General features: G+C 41.2%; 1 long non-coding RNA gene and 1 pseudogene across 1 annotated transcript in view; one reads left to right on the top strand and one right to left on the bottom strand.

The window, feature by feature from the left end:
- The window catches only part of LOC142431909 (uncharacterized), a 169,840-nt gene that overhangs the window by 88,707 nt on the left and 55,910 nt on the right, over positions 1-25,223 (top strand). The window lies entirely within an intron of this gene.
- LOC142432172 (eukaryotic translation initiation factor 3 subunit F pseudogene) lies at positions 4,123-5,206 on the bottom strand (annotated as a pseudogene).

Raw genomic sequence — 25,223 nt, 5'->3', positions numbered from 1 at the left:
TTTTCCCTTTAAACCACTTTTATGTGTATAATTCAGTGACATGACATTACTTATATTTTCTGTTATGTAATTATAACCACTATTTGTTTCCAGATGTTTATCAACCTTAACAGAAACTCAGTACCCTGAAGCAGTACCTCCCCAATGCTCCCATCAATCCCTTGAATAAATGTTGATATCTCAAAATTTGCCTATTTTAGATAATCCATCTAAGTGTGGTAATACAAAATTTTATTTTTTGTGTGTATGGCTTGTTATACTCAGCATAATGTTTTTCAAGACTTCTTCACATAGTAGCAATGTATCTAAACTTCATTTCTCTTTATGGCAGACTCATACTCCATTGTGTGTTTATAGCACATTTTATCTATCCATTTGTTGATAAACACTTCAATTGTTTTTACTTTTTGAGTCCTATGAAGAACATTGCAGTAGACACTACTGTTTAAATATCTGTTTGAGTTTCTGCTTTCAATTTGTGTATATGTGTATGTGACAAAAAATGTATGTAACATTACCCATTTCAGTTTTGTGATATTAATAACATTCATTACACCGTTCAACTTTCACTGCGGTTTCCACATTTTTTCATATTTACCAGAAAATCATTCTCTCTCTAAGTAACGATTCCTCCTTCTCTCCTGTCTCTGGTAATTACGAATGAATTTTTATGTCTACATGTTTACCTATTCTATATATTTATGTAAGTTTAATTATACATATTTGTATTTTTGTAAATTTTTTCACTCAGTATAAAATTTTTCAGGTTCAACCTCATTGTAGCACATATCCTCTTTACTATTAATCTTAGATTTTCTGTGCATTATCGAAAGTAGTATATTGAAGTCTACAGCCATTTTTTTGTTTTAATGGTTTTATTGACATATAATTCACATACAATGCATTCATGGTTTAAATATATTAAGAGTTGTGTAGTCATCACTTCAATCAGTTTTTGAACATTTTTCGTTCTTGTGCTCATTGTTATCAGTTCCTTATTTCTCCCTAACCTCCTCTGTCATAACCCTAAGAAATTATTAATCTAGTTACTGTCTGTATAGATTTACTTATCCTAAATTTCATATAAAGACAAAGATAGAAAAAACAACAACAAAAATCTAAATCCCAAAGAAAGCAGAAAATAATAAAAACAAATTTAAAGAAAGTGAAAAGGGAGAACAAATGGTAAGATGGCAGATTTTAACCTAACTATATTTTATTAATCTACTTTCCAATTTACTTTGAAAGCAAGAGTTTTCATATCCATGGTCAGTGGTCAGAGGGGATTCTCTGGAGGGTTAATCCATGGGGGGCCTCTACAAATGGAGTTTGGGCTTTCACTGTCCTCTGTAGTCCTCTACAAACTAAGTGCTCAGAATTTAAGCTCTAATACAGTTCCCTTCTTTGGTTTCTTGGATTTTGTTATTTATTGTTTTATTATTGGGTCACACAGCCTGCTTTGTTCTGTGTAGATTTAGCTGACTCCTCATTTAGATGGCTGCTGGTTTTAAGTCAACACTGTCGGACCCCGGAAGCTATGCTTTTTGGTAACCAAGCACCCTCTGATTTCTTTACCACCCTTGCTCTAGCACCCACATTGCCAGTGATCTCTTCAGGAGTGCAAGTAAGGAGTAGGACCACCATATAAACACTAATTGTTCTTAGATTGGAGTTTAAGATTAAATGTGAGTTCAAAATCCATTCATATGTCTATAGTTTATATACCATCTATAACTAAGTATACGCCAACCCAAATATCAGCCGAAGCACCTAATTTTTTCACAAAAACTGCATAAGAAATGTGCTGAAAAAATTAACTTACACACGAGTATATACGGTATGTCTCTGATCCACCTGGTTATTCTTAGGTGTTATCGAGTCAGTAACAAACTCATAGTGATCCTCTGTACAACAGAAAATGAAACAGTGCCTGGTCCTGTGCCATAATCACAATGATTTTTATGTTTGAGCCAATTGTTGCAGTCACTGTGTCAATGACATCTTTCTTGTTGAGGCCATTCCTCTTTTTCACTGTCCTACTTTCCCCATAATGATGTCCTCCATGGAATGGTCCTTCTTGACAGCCTGCCCAAAATACAAGAAATGAGGTCTCATCATGCTTGCCTCTAAAGAACATTCTGGCTGTACTTCTTCCAAGATCAATTTATTTGTATCTTTGCCAGCACCATAATTCAAACACATTGATGATTCTTCTATCAGCCATATTCATTGTCCAGCTTTCACATGCACATGAGCCAATTGACAATGCCATGGTCAGTCTTCATAGTAATCTTGTTTTCAACACTGTGAAGAGGTCTTGTGCAGCAGATTTACCCAATGCAATGAATCTACTGTAGAGACATCAGTATAATGTATTGCAGAATATGATAAATCCCCATGAGTCATATGGTAATTCTGTGGATAGTATTATTTTTTTATCCACTGGTATAGAATTTAAATACTTGTAAGAAAAGGAAGAGATCCATCTATAGGACAGCTTTTGAGACAAACAGACATGAATTGTTGACTTGTACTGATAAATAAAAGTGACTGACTATGACTCAGGCAAACAGTGATGCCCAACTATTTAGAAATGTATATTTCTCCCTTTGGTTTTGGCAGTATTTGCTTCCTACATTTGGGGGTTCTAATGTTTAGTTCATTTTGTATATGTGGGGCTTTGATGTTATGTTGATATTGGCTCTTTTATATAGTGTCCTTTGTCTCTCATAACTGATTTGAATAAAATCTTATTTTGTGTGATACCATTATAACTACCTCAACTCTCTTCTGGGGAGAAACGTATGATGAAGGGGCCTGAAGATTAAAAAAAAAAAAAAGCAGTGAAAAATAACGGAATTTCCCCCTGAACTTTTTGAAGCCCCTTATGTGTATATACATGAGGGGATACTCTCTCCCCCCTCCCCCCCCAATGGAGAAAAGCTCTGCCCAGTGGAGTTTTCTTAGTACTCATTTTTCCCGCTAGGTGAGCATCAAGCAACTCACTCTGAGTTAGTGCACCCAGTGACCTCGCCTGGGAAGATTCTCTCTGGTCATAGTGAATTTTTTTCTTAAAAGCATTCAGTCTTTTTTGATGGCCAATTTAAGAGAACAGCATGCAGCTGTGAAATTTTGTTTCCTGCTCAGGGAAAAATGCCACAGAAACTGTTGTGATGTTGAACACCGCTTACAAGGACAATGTTTTGGGAACAACTCAAGTGTACAAGTGGTTTTCTCATTTCAAAAAAGGTTAAACCTCAGTTGATGACAGACCTCATTCTGGACCTCTGTCAGCTGCCCAAATGGATGAAAATGTCAAGTCATAGTGTATTTGGAGTTTGTTCCACCAGGTCAATCTGTTAATCAAGCTTTCTACTTAGAGGTTCTGAAAAGATTGTGTAACATTATGTGACAAAGGCCTGATTTGTGGCAGGTAGGGGACTGCTTTTGCCCACCATGGCAATGTACCTGCTCATGCAGCCATCTCATTGTACCAGTTTTGGGCAAAAAATAGCATGCCTCTTGCCCCATGTACTTTACTTACCTGACCTCACTCTGTAACTTATTTTTTGTGTTCACAAATGAAGAGGGACATGAAAGGACAATGATTTGATGATGCAGAAGAGGTGAAGAAAAAAGCGAGGGAGGTTCTGTCAGCCATCCAAACAGTTGAGTTTGAAAAATGTTTGCAAGAATGGAATCACAGATTTGACAAACGTATTAAGTGTAATGGAGAGTACTCTGAAGGCAATAAGGTTGTTGTGTGAAAAAATTTAAATACATAACTTGGAAGAAGAAGAAAATTCCAGTTTATTTTGGGTACCCCTAGTGTATGTTTTGTCCTTTCACTTGCACATTTTTGGTGTCTTCAGGCTTACGATGTGTGTCTTTGGATGAACCATCTATGGATGACTCATGGTTTTTATCCTTTTTATATTTTCTACCTTTTGAGTCAGTGTTTATTCGATTTATCTTTTTTTTTGGGGGGGGAGGGGGTTATAAAAGGCAGGCTTTATTTATTCAGTCACATAAGTTGCCTGGTTCAGTGTGACTCAAGACCACAAACAAAACATTCCTCTGCCACCATGGGGCCCAGTGGCAGGAGTGCTTCCTGGGACCCATTCACAGGTTGACAAGTTTCTCATTGAGGGCAATCTGTGACTGCGTAAGGTTGGCCAGGTAGGTCACCATCAGCAAGTCATTGATGTTGCTGTTGAGCATGGTCTCGAAGTCATCGGGAACGGTTTCGGGTACTTGGTTAACCAGGCTCGTCAAGAAGCGGCCCACGGTATTGTCAGCCGACACCTTTCCAGACAGCACGTCCTCTGCATATTGCAGCACTGTGCTTAGGGCATCCTGGATGCGGGCCGACGCCCCTCCGACTTGCTGCAGGTCGCTGGAGAGCCCAATCACCCGGTTGGGGCTGAAACAGGTCTTCATTATCAGATCAACTCCGATGTGTTCCGTGTCGTAATACGCATACCTCACGGTCCGCCCAGGGACACCCATTAAAGTGCTGACATAGGCCTTGATGCTCATGCGGCGGTTCTGGAGGCTGGTGTCCACAGTGAGGTGAATGGGGTTGGGGGCCTCTCGGCTGTAGTACTCATGGATCAGCACCGAGTGCTCGGTGATGTCATGGCCTATAGCGTACCAGCCCAGGATGAGCTCATTTGGGGAGACTTTCTTGTGCAATTCATACATGTTCTTTGCGAATTCCGTGTCCACGGCCACCTCGTCTTCAGACTCATTGTGAGGCACTGAAAAGCAATTGGTCGCTTCCACCGCGTGCTTGTCCACAGTGCCCTGCAGGGTCCTGATAACCCGGGCAGCGCCCTCGTTGCGTCTTTCGTAGCTGTCCAAGATGGAGGCTAAGATGACCGGGTGCAGCCGGACCACGCGGCCGCCAGGGAAGGGCCCCGGGAGCGCAAGCGGCGGTGGCGGGGGGCGGGGGGTGTCCTTGCACCCAGGCTGGGTTCTGGCCTGAGGCCGTGGTCGTCGCCGCTACCGCCGTGGGGTCCCACGCCGCGGCGGGAGCTGGAGGCTGAGTGGGACCTGGAGCCAAGGCCGGGGTCTCCGCCAGGGCTGGGGCTGGGGCAGGAACCGGGGCGGGGCCGGCCGCCGGAACCGTGGGCGCTGCAGCCACCGGCGCGGGGGCTGGAGTGGCGGGAGGAGCACTCGCCGCCCGTGGAGTCGGTGTAGCCATCTTGTCACAAAAAAAAAAAGCTCGATTCATCTTTAAGACAAATAACTTTAAGGTCAAATCAACCCAGCTGTATAGACTGTGCAGTCTCAAATCTTGGGAGGGCAAAATCCCCTTGCCTACCCTAGCACCAGCTTTAGGAACACGGACTGCTGTCCCTAGCACCACAGTAGAGCTGAGGACTGGGGGGGGGGGGCGGGGAGGGGTTGTAGCTGGTGGTACATGGAGTTCACAACTATCCCTTCACCAGGTACTCCTTTGTTTAAATTAAGGGGCCAAGAGTTCCAAAATAGCTGTTCTTCCCAGAACAGTTGGTATATGGGTGGAGAGACAGATTCTACAAGTTCCTTTTCTACTAGTTTACATAATTACTTATTGCTTTAGAAAGTTCTGACTTTTACAAGAGACCCTCGCTCCAACCCTTCTCCTTGATGCCAGATCTGTGCTTCAGTATGCTTCTTTACACTCGTGGAGTCCACGTGGTAAGTACTGCTCTCCCCCTAGTCCTGCTGGAACCCCAGGAACTGGCTAAAGTGGTCCCAGTGCCTCCACAGTCTTTTTAGGCCACCCCAAACATCTGAATAAACAGACGAACTTCCTAATGCACTGACAAAAGCAAATTCTGTTATACTCCTGAGCCAGCAAGGGAGCTTTTGGCCTGTTTTGTAGTGTACTATAGGCACAGTGCTTCTGTTTCCATCTCCAGCGCTGCAGATATGGGGAGGGAGAAGAGCAGGTATTTTCTTAGTGCAGTGTTTGATTAGATGCTTTAAACTCCGATTGGTTTCAGAGTTTGGAGGCAATTTATTAATGCCACGTATTTCTGCTTAGTTTTCCTGGGGGAAGGGGAAGCATAAGCATGTATATCTGCTTGTGCTGCCATTTTGCCACTTTCGAAATAAAATTCAGGCTTTCACTAGAACTGATATGATTACTTGACCTGTGCATACCCTGGCTTAAATAGGACAACCATTTTTGATGCTTCGGCTCGATGGCTATCATTGCCAGTCTCTGTTTAACAATCTCTTAATGTCTTTATACTCCCTTTCACTTGGGTTGTTCCCCCTAGTGAAAGAGGGGAGAATCATTACAGAATTGGTATCACTTATAATTCTTCTTTGACAAAATTGCCTGTTATTGTATAGTTATTGCCCCCCCCAAAAAAAAAACCCGAACTCACTGCCATCAAGTCAACCTGATTTCTTTTAAAATTCTCCTGTATTTTTATGGTGGCTGTTTTAAATTTATAGGCCCGTGCTATGCAATTCAGTAGCCATTAGCTACATGTGGCTATTTGAACTTAACTTAAAAATGATTAAAGTTAAATTTAAAATTAATTTTCTCAACCAAACTAGCTATTTTAAGTACTGGTGGCCACTGTTATCACACAGCCCAGGTAACAGAACAGTGTCATTGTAGCTGTCATTGCTGCTCAGGAGACAGCCCTGTTACAGACTTGTCTAGGGAGTCATACTGTTCATGGTGTGAAATTTTTCTTCTAACAATAGGATATGCCTTTTTACTTAGTAAAATCTTTGGTTTTGCCCTACAGTAGCGTTTTAAGCTTTCATTTAGGTAGGACGTGCCCATTTCTTTTATATTTGTTTCTAATTATTTTGTCTGTTTCTCTATTTTTGCCATTTTAATAGGTTTTTAGTGTTTAAAACTTACTGGTTTTCTTATGTTGATTATTACACTAAACTTTCATAACTGCTGTCTCCTAATACTTGTAGTGATTTTTCAGTTGAATCTCTTCATGTTCCAGGGATGTAGTCATCACCTACAAATCATAGTATTGCCACTTTACTTTCATTTTAATACCTCTTATTTCTTTTTTCTGCCTTATTGTATCAACTAATCCTGCTGCAACACTGCTAAATAATAGTACTAGAAGAGTCAATAAAATTTTTTAACTCATTTTTGAGGGGGGAAAGGCAATTCTTGATTAAAATTTATATAAGACATTTACTTAGATTTCTGTCTTCTCTGGGGTGTAATTTTGTTGTACATTTACCTAAAATTCATCCACTTCAGTAACATTTTCTAGCGTCTATAGTCGAGCAAGGAAATTTGTTGTAATTCTCTGTGTATTTCTTCTTAATCTTGTATTTTTCAAACCCAGTTTTTAATTTCCACCATGTTTCTTGATTAACCTCTGTAATAGTGCCTTATTGTTGCGCTAATTTCTTGAATGTGAAACTTACACCTTTACTCTTGTATATATAATGTGTGAGTTAAAAAATGCATTTAAGCATATAAATTTTCCACTGCACACCTGTTAGTCTATAGTTTGATTTGTGATACTGTTTTTATTTTTAGATATTATGTAATTTTAGCCTTGATTTTCTTTGTCTTGAGTTACTAAGAAAGAGTTTATGGAATATTTCTATAGTGTTTTACCCCTTTGATTAAATAATGTTATTGTATCATTTCTATATCTTGGAACAAATTGTTATTTTTTTGAGGACTAATATAAGGTTAATTACTATGATTATCCCTCATGTACTTTAAAGACAATTTTATATTTTTAGAACATAGTTCAGTATATATCACTCTGATAATTTAGAACAAACCCCAAACCATCAAGTCAGTTCAGATTTGCTGGAACTCTGTAGGACAGAGTATAGATGCCCCATAGAGTTTCCAAGGCTGCCTTTACAGAAACTGCCACATCTTTCTCTCATATATGCTGAACATAAAAGGGGTGTTCAAAATGTTCATTGAAAAATGGAATTAAAATAATGGAATTTTCCGTGACCTTTTTGAAGTTCCCTATGTACTTCTTATTTTTTAGATCTTTATTAAGGGTACATTAGCTATGTATTGATATATAGTAGTTTAACCCAAAGTTTATTGACTTAAAACAATAAACCTGTGTTATCTCATGGTTTCTATGGGATGGTGGGATGAACAGAAGGTGGCGAGGAAGAGGGGAACCACAGTCATTTGCAACCTAGTCTTGGAAAATGAAACTTCATCACCTTTGGGATGCTCCACACTTACCATACACCAGTGTTGTGGCCATTTGATAGTCAACCTTGTTCAAAAAGGGAGAAAATGGGAGACATTAAGGAACTCTGTAATCTGGTATCATTCTGAAATCCAGTCAGGCCATACAGGATAGAGGAATACTTCATGGAAAAATTATTTATGCTCCCTCAATGCATGAATACCTTCTTTTATTAAATTGGAACTCCTTGATGCTCACTCTCCCAACACAACGGCTGGAGCCAAAGTGGGTGAACAAGTAAATGTGGTGAAGAAAGCTGATGGTGCCCGGCTATCAAAAGAGATAGTGACTGGGGTCTTAAAGGCTTGAAGATAAACAAGCGGCCATCTAGCTCAGAAGCAACAAAGTCCACATGGAAGAACACACCAGCCTGTGTGATCAAGTGGTCCCAAAGGGATCAGTTACCAGGCATCAAAGAACAAAAAATCATATCATTGACTGCACACCTCCATGATAGGATCGCTGAAGACAAATGGGTGCATAAGCAAATGTGGTGAAGAAAGCTGATGGTGCCCGGCTATCAAAAGAGATAGTGTCTGGGGTCTTAAAGGCTTGAAGGTGAACAAGCGGCCATCTAGCTCAGAAGCAAATAAGCCCACATGGAAGAAGCACACCGGCCAGTGCGATCACGAGGTGCCCAAGGGACCAGGTATAAGGCATCATGCAAAAAAGAAAAGATATAAGTGTGTGTATGTATGTGTATATATGTGTATATGTATATATGTATGTGTATATATGTATATATATATCATATTAAATGAAGGGGGAAGTGCAGAGTGGAGACCCAAGGCCCAAGTGTCGGCCAATGGAGATCCCCTCATAGAGGGGTTTAGGAGAGGAGATGGGTTAATTAGGGTGTGAGGTAGTATCGATGAAGAACACAGCTTTCCCCCAGATCCTGGATGCTTCCTCCCCCCAACTACCATGATCCGAATTCTATCTTGCAGGGCTGGATAGGACAGAGGCTGTACACTGGTACATATGAGGGTTGGAGGTACAGGGAATCCAGGGTGGATGATGCCTTCAGGACCAAAGGTGTGAGGGACGATGCTGGGAGAGTGGAGGGTGAGTGGGTTGGAAAGGGGGAACTGATTACAAGGATCCACATGTGACCTCTTCCCTGGGAGAGGGACAGCAGAGAAGGGGGGAAGGGAGACTCCGGATAGGGCAAGATATGACAAAATAACGAGGTATAAATTACCAAGGGCATATGAGGGAGGGGGGAATAGGGAGGGAGGTGGGGGAGAATAAAGAGGACCTGATGCAAGGGGCTTAAGTGGAGAGCAAATGCCTTGAGAATGATTGGGGCAGGGAATGTATGGATGTGCTTTATACAATTGATGTATGTATATGTATGGATTGTGGTAAGAGTTGTTTGAGTCCCTAATAAAATGTAAAAGAAGAAAAGAGAAAAAAATGATTAGGGCAAAGACTACAGATGTGCTTTATACAATTGATGTACGTATATGTATGAACTGTGAAAAGAATTGTATCAGCCCCAATAAATTGTTAAAAAAAATTATTTATGGCTGTCTTTTCTCTGAGTTTGCCTTTTCGTCTGAGTCACCCTTTCTTTAAAAAAAGAAAAAAGAACCCCATAAAAATAAGCCTACCTATATTATAACTGAGAAATCATCCTTTCCTTTTCAAGAAAGAACATGTGTTGTAGCTGAGAATTATTTCAGGCAGCCTCCTGCCGGTAGTAGAATTGGGTGGGGGTTGTCCTTTTTGCTGAGTCAGAATCAACTTGATAGTAGTGAGTTTGGTTTTGGCTGGTTATGACTTTTTATTTTGAACGGCACTTTTCATTCTATAGCTTCCAGTTCAATCTGGCAGATATTTATTGATACTACTTTTATTAAAACCTTTATGGGTTTCATGTCATTTTATTAGAATTCTACAAAACCATAATTAGAATTTTCTAGAGGTATGCTGGTGGTGTAGTGGGTTATTTGTTGTGCTCTAAACATAATGTCAGTAGTTTCAAACCACTAGTCGCTCCTCTGGAGAAAGATGAGGCTTTGTACTCCCATAAAGATGGATGGTCTTGGGAACCCACGAGGGCAGTTCTGCTCTGCCCTACAGTGTCACCAGGAGTCAGAATTGACTTGACTGCAGTAATTTTGGTTTGAGGATCATGGCTACTGGAGTCCTTCAGAGTGAGGGAAGGAAAAAGCAAGAGACAACATGAACAAGGTAGATGACATCTAATCACTCTTGCCATAGCGTTTCATTAGCCGAAAGCCACTAGGCCCAACCTGTATTCAAAGGGAGAGGATTATACAAGGGTGTGTGTCAAGAGTTGGAAGCCACATGGGGCCTATTTTAGAAGCTGTCTCCCACAGTGGAGTATATTTGTTTTGGGTTGTGAACTTTTCATTTGGACTAATACTTTTTGCCCTTGTGTGCTTGTTCCTCATAATACTTACCAATAAAGTATATTTAGAAATTTTGGATGTGCTCTGTTCAGTTTAAATTTCTTTTAAAAGGATCAGCAGGAAACTGATCTTTATGAGGTAGAGGATAAAGCTGTCTCCACTGTTTTAACATTTCCAAGCTGCTGTAAAACGCCATCATCTCTTAACACCAAACCTCCTCCCCTCAATACTGTCCTGCCTGTCTTAATTTTTTTTGTAATTTGCTGCAATGTCTTGCAGAACTCACAACCCATAAGGGAAATGGCTCTCACAGGTATGGAGCTGACAAGTCCCAAATCTGTTGGTCAGAATGTAATCTGGAGGCCTTTCCTGACACATGTGACTGTAGGTGCTGATGAACCCTATGCTAGGCTGACTTATCTAGAAAAACAAAACCAGTGACACTCATGTATGTATAAGAAAGAACTTCATCAAGAAGGCATCCCAGCCCAGCCCATCTCAAGTGCATGGTTCCGAGGTTAGCCAGAGACCTTTCCAGATTCACGTTGCTGCAGGCTGATGCCATAGAAAGGAAAAGCAGGAAAGAAGCCAGTGGATCCAAGGTTGGTGGAAAGATGGCAAGGTGTCGATATCTTTCATGGTCAGGCCATCTCTGGAAGCAGATACACAGCCCTAGGAAGGGGAAAGTCAAAGGCAAGAGAGAGAAAAAAATGATTTCTCATGGACTTGCTTAAAAAAGGGTTACATCCCCAGGGAGGCATCTTCAGGCTCTAATCTGATCAATTGTACTTTACCCCTGCACTTCACACAGCCTCACGTTTATATGAAATCTAACTACCACAAACCCCAACTAGAAGGTCAGATGGTTGACTGTTGGCTCAAGAGCCAGAGGTTAGATAAAGTCGAGCCAGAGGAAGGATCCAGAGCAAGAGAGAGCATTCTTATATATTGGATACAGGCTGTATCCTCAAGGAAACTAATAGTAAGGCATTGACGCAAAATATATCCCAATTTTGCCTCATTAATGGATAATTCAAACTTTGCAAACTAGCACAAGAACTACAGGATAGAGGCTGGGATATACAATACATTGCAGAATGGATGCCGAAGGCTAGAATGGCCCCATGAAGTAATTCACTATAGTACAAGCTCATTTCCCATATTTGAAACCTAATCAGTAATTTTTTTCCTGTACAAGTGTTATTTATATCTTTTATGTGTTTTCCTATTGGTCTTTAGATTTTTTTTTTTTTTTTGTATTACAGTGAAACTTGTGAGAAGAGAATTTGACCAAATTGCTTTGTTTTTCTGTCTCCCAATTTTCCCACCTTGGACACAGTGCAGTCTTTCTACTTTTCTGTTGTTCTTTTTTTTTGTGGAAAATATTTGAGTTTTCAATTTCTAATGGATTTTTGTCTTGCACAAATTCCAGCTTTTGCAGGTTTACCATATATGAGAAAATTAACCCGTTTGTCATGCTTATAGTCATTGATGTTTTTTCATTTTGTGATGTTTTTGCCAAACTTTTCATGTAATTATTCAACTATCTCTTTAATAGAGAACTTGGGTCCTTATAAATGAAATCTGTTCATCTCATGTCTTTAGGTAGCTTGCTATCACCTTTCATGGGATAAATTTGAATCTCCTTATCATTACAGACTAGCCTTTTTAATTATCTCACCCCTACTTGCCTCTTCTCCTTTCATTCTGCTGAGCTTGTGCTTTACTATATTCTCACTCACATCTGACCAGTTGCTTAGCACTGTCATGTCCATTCACATCTGCTTCCTTGTCTTACTCCTTCACTTGTCTGTAGGAAGAAGGTGTGTAAGAACAGAACCTGTGTTGAAGGCCCTCGGCCATTCTTGCATTCCCAGGACATTGCATGGAGCCTGATTTGCAGTAGTTGCTGAGTTTGATAAATGAGTGAATGAGTGAGGTGATCAGAGAGCATTAGTTCAAAGAGGAAAGGAAAACCAGATGGCATGCTGCCAGTTATTTTTCTAAATCTTACCTTTCCTAGGAGACTTGAATAACTAGTACTTTTTGCAACAATCCCTTAATTGCATACCCTCTCTTGGATTGGAAACATACCATATATACTCAAATATAAGCCGACCCGAGTATAAGCCGAGGTACCTAATTATTACCTGGGAAACCAGAAAAACGGATTGACTGGAGTATAAGCCTAGGGTGGGGAATGCAGCATGTGAATTAACACAGAGACCAGAGGGGAGAGACAGCGCAGCCCACAGACACATCCTTACACTACAGGTGCTTCTGCGAATTGGAGCTGATCACGTCATAGGACGGCTCTGATTGGTTAGATGTGAGTAAACAAACATTCAAAGCCCTGCAGTGTCAGCTGAGCTTTGAATGGACAGCAGAGGAACGGCAATCACCCGTGAGATGTTACACCTCGCTGGGGTACCACTGACCAGTGTATAAACTGAACCCCAGTTTTTCAGCACATTTTTTTGTGCTGAAAAACTCGGCTTATATATGGTAGGTTGTTAAAAGTCAGACTCAACTTGATGGCGGTGGGTAGAGCTGCTAACTACAGGGTTTGAACTTAGCAGCTGCTCCACAGGGGTCAGAGGAGGCTTTCTGTTGCAGTGAAGATTTACAGCCTGAGAAACCCAAAGGGGCAGTTTCACTCTGGTCTATAGAGTTACTACCATGAGTCAGAGTTACTTGATGGCAGTGAGTTTGGCGTGAGCTACTTTGCCTCAGAACGACATGACCGTCTGCTTCTATAAAGATTTGTAGCCTTGGCCATCTTATGGGGTAAGTCTGACCTATAGGGTTGCTATGAGTCAGAAGTGACTTCATGGCAACGGGTTTTATAGCTGTCTGAGACAAAATGCCAAGTAGGTTTCTGTGGCATCAACGGCCACCAGCTAAAGCCTTCATGTGCTAGTCTCCTGGCAGTTAGGGGTGGCATGTGATTAGGTTCTAGACTATAGAATAGAAGAGGACGCAGTATCACTTAACCCGTGTACAGTGAGGGAAACATACCTCCCCTAACTCTCCCTTCCTGGCTAGCAAGAATGGGAAAGTAGGAACAAGAGGTCTGCATGCAATCTTAGACTATGCTGGAAGTTCTGTGCTGAGAATAGGAAAGCAACAAGTTGGAAAGAATCAGTGTGTCGCCACCTTTCAACACACCGGCTACTAATGCTTATGCTGTTCCTTGGAAGGCGAATTAACTTCTGGCTTTTTTTTTTAAGCCCTTGCTGTTTTGGCCTTTGTCAAAACTAAACTTACTGGCATTGAGTCCATCTGAATTCATAGTAAACGTATAGGAGAGCATGGAACTGCCCTTGTGGTTTCAGAGGCAGTGTATCTTTACGGGAGCAGGAAGCCTATCTAGCACAGTGGCTTGGGATATCACATCTCATCCTCAAGATCATTTCCTGTTAATCCCTTGTAACAAGTCAATATCAGGCAGTTAGGGAACAGGAAGCAGAGAAGGTTTGGATCAGGCCGATGATATCATTAGAGAATTGATGGAAGAAGCAGAGAGAGAGAGAGAGAGAGATGGATGTCAGGTAAGGTAATCACTGAGAAGTCACTTGCAGTGAGAACCAAAAACCTGCTCCATGACCATGATGTGTAGACTCCATCAGGAACTAGTTCAGGTGGGGAGTGTGTGTGTGTGTGTGTGTGTGTGTGTGTGTGTGTGTGTGTGTGTAGCAAAAGGTGAATGGCATGAGGTATACAAGGAGACATACACTAGACAAGCAGGCTGCTCTTCAGTTTGAGGCAGTAATTTAATGAGGCCTAAAGCCTGTAATTGTTAAAATAAAACAGTCAAAAATGCCAATGCAGAGGGGAAAGGGCAAAAGATATAGCCCTGGCAAAATGGACTCTGGGCTCCTATTTCAGACACCTGGTTCCCATTAATCTCTCATCCCTATCAACCCTTACGGAGCCTCCTGCCTCTCCCTAACCTTGTCCTGAGCTGGTATGTAAATTAATAGCAGTTTTAGTCTTTATAATATTATAGCAGAAGGATTGAAGATCGTAAAAATTGAGGATGGAACCAGGGTCTATGAGGTTCAAGTATGTAGTAGAATAACCCAAATAGAGCACAGGGACAAGAGAAAGAACTACCATAAACCCAGACCTATTTCCTTCCTCGAACCCCTATCTTCCTTTACCCCTTTCCAAAATATGCATACATAGGTCCTCTTAAGAAAACCCTTTCCAGTTGGCCTTTTTCCAAGACAAGGGTACAGCTGGGCTGAAGGGCCACATGTTGAAGTTATTAATATGCCCATGCCCTTCTCCCCCACTGAGTTCACTGATCAAAGGCCCTGCCAGAGCAGCAATGGATAGCCTCGCATAATGGGAACTGAAATTCTACTTAAGAAACTGGCTTTGCCAAAACACACTACCTTTTTAAGTGAAACATTCCATGCACATATTAACCTGATTACAGAAAGGAAGGGGGATCTTTTTTCCTTCAGTACCCTGCTAATAATTTTCTGTCAAGTTTGATTTGGCTTTAGCTGCACTTCAAGTTCTTGTGATGTGCTCTGTTCACCAGTAAACTAGAAACAGAAGGTGCTGCACAAACTCTGAGACAGGATACTCTGTCCATGGACACAGACGCTGCAAAATCCAGTTCTCTGCCAGCGAGGAAGGCCAGTGACTCTTCTTGTCTCTTGACAACCAGCAACCTGCCTCTGATTCACAAAGTCAGTGAAGGAACACATGGAGAAAATGGTGAAATAATTAGGGCTCTTGAAGTTACCAGAAGCATCGACTCATTACACGGGGCCCTGCCTCCAAAGGGAGTAAACCATTGTGCTTATTAAAGGAAAGGACAAACGGTCACAAAGCATTTTAAAGCCCCAGTCAGTCCCAGCCCCATGTTGGAGAGCTAGGCTGAAGAAGCTGTTAGGTGAGAAAAGAGGGGGAACACACTAGTTTTAGAAAAGCTCTATTATTTTACTCTGCCCGATAAGCAAGTCTTTTATACCTTACTACACTACATCCCATGATAACCTGTACAGTTGGCAAAAACTTTGTCCCCAGATAAAGATATCAAAGATCCAGAAATTACCCAAATAGAAGGCAGGGCATGAAGACCCTCCCCTTTCAGGTACATCAGAGGTACACCGCCCCGCCTCTGGTCGAGTGTTCGATGTGCTAAATGGCTTCTGTAGGCACTTGAGCACTAAAATGTTACAGATTGAAAACTTCCTCAAGTTTTACTGTCTCTCAAATTCAAATCCCCTGCGCCTCCAGTCATACATATAAAGAAACAGACTCATGCGAAAACAAACATACCTTGTAAGTTTCTCTTCCACGAGGCCAGTCCTCATCGCTGTATAAACGCAAAGGCACCGAGCAGTTGACAGATGATACAGAAGGTCAGAAATGCACCCCACATGAGCCAACATAAAAGGCAACAACAGTGGATACAAGTCGTTCTTGTTTGTATTTGGCAACTACTAAACACGTTTGTAAGTAGGAACCACTGAAGATCTTTCTCATAACGTCCTGCGAAGCTTCAGGAAGCCAGTGTCCCCTTTAACACATTAATGACTCAGGCTTTTTGTTTTCTATAAAAAGGAGACTATTAGGTAGAGGCTGCTAGCACAACTCTCACATAATTAGACAGACTATTTCATTCATCTTAATACACCTGCTGGCCTGTGTTTCCTTCTTTGATAATTTCTTAAAATCATGGTACATAAGGAAAGAGCAGTACGGTTTACAAAAATATAATTGTCTTTAGAATCTTGTTTGCCTCTAAATTGGGAATGACCATTAATGGCATTTATAACCATGTCAGCTGAAGATGTGGAATTATTTACTTTTTGATATTTAATAAAGAAAAACATGGTTTTACTTTGCTCCTGCTGCATTTCAGTTATAATGGCTGTATTTAGAGATCAAAATGTAGGTATCATTTGTAAATTCTTAGAGGAAAACCACAATTTCTTGTATGCCAATCTAGCCAGGCTTTATTCTTAATGGACCTTTAAATAGTAATTTTCAAAAAGATATCATAAAACATTCCTTAAAAAGAAAGTGAAATTTCAAATAAAATTCCATGTTTGTCAATAAACTTCTTCTATATATATATACACATATATATATTAGTATGTTGGTGGTAAATATTTTGCAAGAAGAATATTGCAGCAAGCTAAAGGTGCTTAGGTAGGATACTTACCTATTTCAAGCGGTAGACTGAAAATCCATAGGAAAGGGAAAGATGTCCTATGATTTCCTCAGGGTATTAGAGTCCATCACTGGAAATGGCAACCCAAAACAGAACAAAGCATTGAATGCATACATGCAGTCCTCCTGGCAAACAGGCTTTGAGACTGGAGGCTGCAGGTGAGCATGAGAATAGAACAGGAAGTACCTGGTGATAAAAACAAAAGGTACACATAATGAGTCTTTAATAAAGGACCATTACTGCAAGTTACCAGAATCGGTTTTATTTTGTTTTAAAAGTTTTTAATAGTTTACTGACATGTAATTGACATATCGTATAGTTTAATAGTTCAGCCATATTAAAAATAATTGTACCATCATCACAATTTTAGAACATTTTCTTCTTTCTTGTGTGAATCGTTATTAGCTCCTGTTTTTAGTAGAACTGTTTTTTGTTTTTGTTTTTAATTGGGGTCTCTTACAACTCTCACCACAATTCATCCATCCATCCATTGTGTCAGACACCTCTGTACATATGTTGCCATCATCATTTTCAAAACATTTTCTTTCTACTTGAGCTCTTAGTATCAGCTCCTCATTTTTTCCCTCCCTCCCCCATGAATCCTTGATAATTTGTAATTTTTTTTCATGTCTTAAACCAACCGCTGTCTCCCTTCACCCACTTTTCTGTTGTCTGTTCCCCAGGGAGGGGGCCATATATCAATCATCAGGATTGGTTTTCCCTTACTCACCCTGCCTTACCTTGCCCTCCTAGTATCACTACTCCCATTATTGGGCCTGAGGGGTTTGTCTGTCCTGGATTCTTTGTGTTGTAGGCTCTTATCTCTACCTGTGTACTTGTTCTGATCTAGCCAGATATGTAAGGTAGAATTGGGGTCATGATAGTGGGGGTAGGAGAGGAAGCATTAAAGAACTAGAGCAAAGTTGTGTGTTTTGTTGGTGCTATACTGCACCCTGACTGGCTCATCTCTTCCTTGTGACCCTTCTGACAGGGGATGTCCAATTGACAACTCCCCCCTATTCACATTAATAAGATTTTTTGTTCTGAGTCTTTGATACCTGATACCTGATCTCATCGACACCTCATGATCACACACGCTGGTGTGCTTCTTCCATATGGGCTTTGTTGCTTCTCAGCTAGATGACTGCTTGTTTATCTTCAAGCCTTTAAAACCCCAGATGCTATATGATTTGATAGCCAGCAGAATCACCTTTCTTTAGCACATTTGCTTATGTACTTATTTTGTCTTCAGCAATCATGTCAGGAAAGGTGAGCATCACAGAGTGCCAGGTTAGTAGAACAAAGTATAGAACTGGTTTTAGCCATTGCATAGAGTTGTCATTCTTTCACATTCCAGTATGCCCCTTTCTACACTTTTCATAATCATGGTGTCTCACACATTTTGCCCTTTTGTGATTGACTTATTGCACTCAACATAATGTCTTATAGGTTCATTTGTGAGATGCTTCCACAGAATCTGTTACTATTTAACCTTGTATGCCATAGTGGTTATGAATTGGGCTGCTGGCTGCACAATCAGTAATTTGAAGCCAACAGCCGCTCTGTGGGAGGTGAGGTTTGCTACTCCTGTAAAGAGTTATAACCTCAGAAACCCACAGGGCAGTTCTACCTTGTTCCAAAGGGTTGCCACGAGTTAGACTTGACTTCGTGACATTGAATTTGGTTTGAGTGTTCTCTTTTATGTGTCTTCTATAGTTTGTTTATCCAATCATATGTTTCTGGGCACTTAGGTTATTTCCATCTTTTTACTAATGTGAATACTCCTGTGATTAGCAGAAGTGTGCATACGATTCACAATCAATGTTCATGGAAGCAGCAGTCAAGAAATCAAACTGCATTGGGTAAATCTTAACAAAATCTCTTTAAAGTATAGTAGAACAAGGATGTCATTTTGAGAACTAAGGTGCCGCCTGATCCAAGGCATGTTATTTTTAATTTACTTGTAAGAATGTGAAAGTTGGTCATTGAATAAGGAATATTGAAGAAGAATCGATGTATTTGAATTATGGTGCTGGTTAGGAATATTGAAAGTACCATGAACTGCCAAAAGAACAAACAAATCCACCTTGGAAGAAATAAAACCAGAATGCTCCTTGGAAGCTAGGATGGTGAGACTTTTTTTTAGCTCAAATACATTGGACATGTTAGCAGGAGAGACTAGACCCCAGAAAAGGACATCATGCTTGATAAAGTAGAAGGGCAGTGAAACACACAAAACCTTGGTGAGATGGACTGACACAGTCACTGTAACAGTGAGTTCAGAGAGAGGATAGTCTATGCCTAGGCCGGGTGGTCTCATGTTCTTTCTGTGCACAGGGTCACTATGAGTTAAAAACCGCCTTGGTAATACCTAACAACAACAGTATTTGAGTATGTATATATCTGTTGTTGTCATTTTATTTTTCTAGGACTCACAAGTGGGATTTCTGGATCATATATTTCTGTGTCAAGCTTTTAAAGAAAGCTCCAGACTGTTTTTCCACAGTAGTTATGCCATTAAGTGTTGTTTAATGTATAGGGTTTTTTTGTTTTTCTTTTTCCAACTTTCACAAGAAATCTTCTTGTCCCTGAGACTTTGTCATGGTCTACCTTCGGTCATGGTTTATTGAATTCATATGATAATAGTTTGTACTTCTCTATTTTTTTTTTACCTTTACCAACTGCCATAGAGTCAATTCTAATTCATAGTGAGCCATTTATGTCAGATGGGTTTTAAATGTTGTTTAGATTATTAGGCCTTTGCTCTGAGATACTTTTGAGTAGACTCATTTTAAAGCCACCAGCGGGGTAACAAGAGCCAAGTGTGTTAACTTGTTGCACCATCCAGGGACTCTTGCTGCTATATTCAGAATTTGAGTTATATCTAAAATTTTGATTCGTTTTTTGTTTTGTTTTGGAGCAAAGCACTTTCCTACGTGATATTACAGCCCCATGGTGGAAGCAGAGAGATCCCTTGATGTCATAGGCAGGACCCGTGTACATAGGCCATGGGTGAGGGGCACTCTCATGTTCTCTGCCTCACCTTAAAAAAAAAAAGCACTGCCATTGAGTCAATTCAGACTGATGGTGATTTTGTAGGACAGACTAAAACTGTCACTATGGAGCTCTGAGACTAATTCTTTACCCGAGTAGAAAGTCTCTTTACCCTGCCGAGCTGCTGGCAGTTTGGAACTGCTAGCCTGGTGGTTAACAGCCCAACATGGAACTATACCACCTACCATTCCACCAGGGTTCCCCCCCTTGTTTCTGTATTGGCTTTGGGCAAGCATTTTCTGCTTGGTATTGGTATCAGGTATCTTAACTTAGTATTGGTAGAGGATCTAAGGCCCAAGATAATTTCTTCCTCTTTCTCCAAGGTCGAAGCATATGTACGTTTCCTTTTTTCCCCTCCACCATCTCCCAGTCACAAGGGTCTTTTGTCTTTGACTAGAGGGCATAACCTTTGTTGTCTCTTGCTCTGTAGCTTTTGTGGGAGGGAAGACTGAGGAAGCAGACAAGGCTCTGTGCCTATTCCTGATAGCAGCGGATCACTTCCAGTAGACCATATTCCTAATGCAATATGCTAGTCTTTCTCAGAACCAGGAGGAGCTCCTGCAGTAAGTGTTGCAAGTGTATTAGAACTTAATTTCTGAGCATCCCGTTTACAGAAGGCTATGGATCACAGTGAAAACCAAAAATTCATTTGCAGAGGATTAAGCCTCCATGGAATCTCTTTTGACATTTAGCTCCGAATAAGAACAGTGTTGCCTTCGGGCTGAGGGCATTGGAAAGTAGATTGCCACCACCCAACTTCAGATCCCCTAGGGAAGGTCAATCTTTCCCTTAAGTGGTTGCCTGGGTGTGTCCGTGATGGACAGTACTGGAGATTGCCTAGTCAGGAGTTATACCACATCAGTTGAGTCCGGATTGCATTGGTTGGAAGGTCCTGGACCAATCTTGAAGGCTCTTTCTCAAACATACAGTAACATGTCCCAGTCATGGGCCTGTTCCCACTTCTATAGTGTCCCACCTGTAACTGTGATGTATTACTCTGCCACCATTTATGAATATGTGACAATTTTCTTTGTGTTGTGTACTTTATTTAAGTAGCTCTGTGCTATAAATCTTTGGATGCCACTATGACCTTGTGCTAATGTACTCTCTTATCCTGGTGATGTGTCTTTGTCCCTTTTCAGACTTCATTAGTCCTGGTGGGGAATGATCAAGGGTAAGGTTGCTTAGAGAAGAGGTATAGCTGTAGCCCAGGTGGGGACGGAGCATGGTGGTGGGGCAGGAGGAAAGTCAAGGGAGATGGAGGAAAGAGCTAGGAGTCAAGGGGCATTTATGGAGGTCTAGACAAAGACATGTGCATGCAAATATATATATGAGGATGGGGAAATAGATCTGTGTCTATATTTATAGGTTTAGTATTAAGGTGGCAGAAGGACCTTGGGCCTCTACTCAAGCACTCCCTCAATGCATGAATACTTTCTTTTATTAAATTTGCACTCTATGATGCTCACTCTCCCGACACAACTGCTGAAGCCAAAGTGGGTGAACAAGTAAATGTAGTGAAGAAAGCTCAAAAGAGATAGTGACTGGGGTTTTAAAGGCTTGAAGACAAACAAGCGGCCATCTAGCTCAGAAGCAACAAAGCCCACATGGAAGAACACACCAACCTGTGTGATCGCGTGGTTCCGAAGGGATCAGTTACCAGGCATCAAAGAACAAAAAATCATATCATTGGCTGCACACCTCCATGATACGATCACCGAAGACAAACGAGTGCATAAGCAAATGTGGCGAAGAAAGCTGATGGTGCCCGGCTATCAAAAGAGATAGTGTCTGGGGTCTTAAAGGCTTGAAGGTGAACAAGCGACCATCTAGCTCAGAAGCAATAAAGTCCACATGGAAGGAGCACACCAGCCGGTGCGATCACGAGGTGCCAAAGGGACCAGGTCAGGTATAAGGCATCATGCAAAAAAAAAAAAAAGAGAATATATATATGTGTGTGTGTATGTGTGTATATACCATAGTGTATATATATACATACCATAGTGTGTGTGTGTGTGTGTGTGTGTGTATATACCATAGTGAATGAAGGGGGAAGTGCAGAGTAGAGACCCGAGGCCCAAATGTCGATCACTGGAAATCCCCCTCATAGAGGGGTTTAGGAGAGGAGATGGGTCAGTCAGGGTGTGATGTAGTACTGATGAACACAGCTTTCCCCCAGATCCTGGATGCTTCCTTCCCCCAACTACCATGATCCGAATTCTACCTTACAGGACTGGATAGGGCAGAGGTTGTACACTATATGGGAGCTGGAGGCACAGGGAACCCAGGGTGGACGATACCTTCAGGACCAGGGGTGTGAGGGGCGATGCTGGGAGAGTGGAGGGTGAGTGGGTTGGAAAGGGGGAACTGATTACAAGGATCCACATGTGACCTCCTCCCTGGGAGAGGGACGGCAGTGAAGGGGGGGAAGGGAGACTCTGAATAGGGCAAGATATGACAAAAGAACAATCTGTGGATTATCAAGGGCTCATGAGGGAGGGGGGAGCGGGGAGGGAGGGGGAAAAAAAAAGAGGACCTGATGTGGAGGGCTTAAGTGGAGAGCAAATGCTTTGAGAGTGATTAGGGTAAAGAATGCACGGATGTGCTTTATACAATTGATGTATGTATATGTGGATTGTGATAAGAGTTGTATGAGCGCCTAATAAAATGTAAAAAAAGAAAAATAATTAGGGCAAAGAATGTACAGATGTGCTTTATACAATTGATGTATGTATACGTATGGATTGTGATAAGAGTTGTATGAGCCCCTAGTAAAATGTTTTTTTTAAAAAAGACTTCATTAGTATTTTCCCTTAAGTTATAGCTGAGATTCGGGGTCTCTTTTATATCTTAAAACTCAAGTCATATCAAAATGCCCCTGTGTTTTGTTAAATGTATAGCTTATTCTGGGGCCTTAAAGGCTTGAAAACAAACAAGCGGCCATCTAGCCCAGAAGCAACCGAGCCCACACGGAAGCAGCACACCAACATAGGTGACCGTGAAGGACAGAGGAGACCAGGTCTCCAACAACAAAGGTGGGGTGGTGGTGAGAATCACATCACCGTGAAAGAGGGGGAGTGCATGATGGGGACCCAATGCCCACCTGTAGACAGCTGGACACCTCTTCCAGAGGGGTAGTGAGGAGGAGATGGGCCACTTAGGGTTCAGTGTAGCAACAATGAAACTCAAAACCTTCCTCTAGTTCCTGAACGCTTCATCCCCTCCCAATCATCATGACCCCAATTCCACCTTGCCTTGCGGACCTGGTTATACCAGAGGATGTACAGCGGTGCAGTGGGGATCTGAAGGCACAGGGAATCTAGGACAGACGAACCCCTCAACACCAGCGGTGGGAGTGGCGACACCAGGAGGGAAGGGCGTGTAGAAAGGGAGAACCGATCTTGGAGATCTATGTGTAACCTCCTCTCTGGGAGATGGGCAATGGGGAGGCGGGTGAGGGGAGACGCCGGGGAGTGTAAGATAAGATACAATAATTATTTATAAACTATCAAGGGACCAGGGGTGGGATCGGGGAGGGAGGGGGATGGGGGGAAAAAAGGGAAACCGAGCTGATTCCAGGAACCCAAGTGGAAGGTGAATTATGAGAATGACGAGTGCAACGAATGTATAAGGGTGCTTTGCTCAATTGATGTATGTACAGATTGTGATAAGAGCCTTATGAGCCCCAATAAAAAGATTTTAAAAAAATGTATAGCTTATTTCATTTTGCAGTGTGTTCTGGTGGCCACAGCTTCCTCCTGTGCTCTGCTAAAGTAAAGGCTGAATCTCTTCTCCCTTTCACCTGAGATTTGCTGGTTCCTCCATGTAGTTTGGTTACAGCATTTTTGCCGTCCTTAGCTTTCTAATGGATTCACAATAAGTTAGCATTTTGTAGATCATCCCTGCTTGTTCATTTTCTGTTAGGAGGTGGATGTGAGTGTGCAGTTTTTGTCGACTTAAACACATTGAAAAATGAAATCCTTGTTTTTTAGTGCCTTTGAGGTGGTTGTGACTCCTAGTTGACCTCATGTATGAGGGAAAGAAGCACTCCCTGGCCTAATCCTGGCCCATGCTGAAAAATGTTGGTAGGTTTGAACCCACTATTGCAGCCACTGCGTCAGTTCAGCTTCTTGATGGGCCTTCCTTTTCCATTGGTCTTCTGCTGTATCAAGCACGGTGTTCTTTTCCCTAGACTGCTGACAGCACGGCCAGAGTGCATGAGATGAAGCTTTATCATCCGTGCTTCCAAGAAGCACTCTGGCTGTAGTTCTCCCCAAACAGATTTGTTTGGGCTTCTGGTAGCCCATGGTACTTTTAAGTATTCTCTGCCAATGTGGAGAATAATTTAAATTAATCAGTCCTCATCTTCCTTATTAATTGCACAGCTTTCCCATGCAAATGAAGCAATTCAAAATACCCTGACCTGACTCAGACACACTTTAGGCCTTAAAGTGATATCTTTTCTCTTTAACACTTGAGGGATGTCTTTGGCAGCAGATTTTCCTAATGTCATATGCCACTTGATTTCTTTCATGACTGCCGCTTCCTTGACTGTTGATTGTGGGCCCAAGTAAAATGAAAATCTTGATAACTTCAGTATTTTCTCCATTTATTGTGATACTAATAGTCTAGTTAAAGTATTATATGCTCTATTTATTCATTCTTTATTTTGATGGTGACTTTTTACTTTATTTTTAATGCTTTTTTGAGTTTCATCTAAACTGTGAGCTTGTCTAACTCTGAATTTCTTTAGCATACTCTCTATATAGTTTTTAAAAACTTCGTTTGGCTTGTTTTGAAATAGTAGACTATAAGCTTTCATCTGTTAAGGGCATGCCTCTTTTCCCTCCCATCATCTGCAGGAGTGCTATTCTGCTGCTTACTATTTTCTTTATAAAAACTGTATGGGATTTAGAGCGGATGCCTTGAGAATGATTGGGGCAGGGAATGTATGGATGTGCTTTATACAATTGATGTATGTATATGTATGGATTGTGATAAGAGTTGTATGAGTCCCTAATAAAATGTAAAAAAAGAAAAAAAAGAATATACAAATGTGCTTTACACAATTGATCTATGAATGGATTGTGGTAAGTTGTATGAGCCCTAATAAAACAATTTTAAAAAAAACTGTATGGGATTCAACCTCAGCCTTTTTGTTGTTCACTTTCATGAACTGCTAGGCAGAAGTGGGAAACTGGAATCATTCTTTTTGTCTCTATTTATCCTTCTTATGTTTCCATGAACAGTTCAAAATTTATGGCTTCATACATTGAGATGGTCTCTTTCTACTCCTCACTTTTACCTGGGCTTTTTCCATCTCTTTTCTTGTTTCTGTTGCCCCTGTCTTGTTCAATTAGAATCCTGTTCCCTAAGGTTTAA

This window comes from Tenrec ecaudatus, chromosome 18 (genome assembly GCF_050624435.1).
Source record: "Tenrec ecaudatus isolate mTenEca1 chromosome 18, mTenEca1.hap1, whole genome shotgun sequence".
NCBI classification, from domain to species: domain Eukaryota; kingdom Metazoa; phylum Chordata; class Mammalia; order Afrosoricida; family Tenrecidae; genus Tenrec; species Tenrec ecaudatus.
This window is presented reverse-complemented; position numbering and strand designations above follow the sequence as displayed.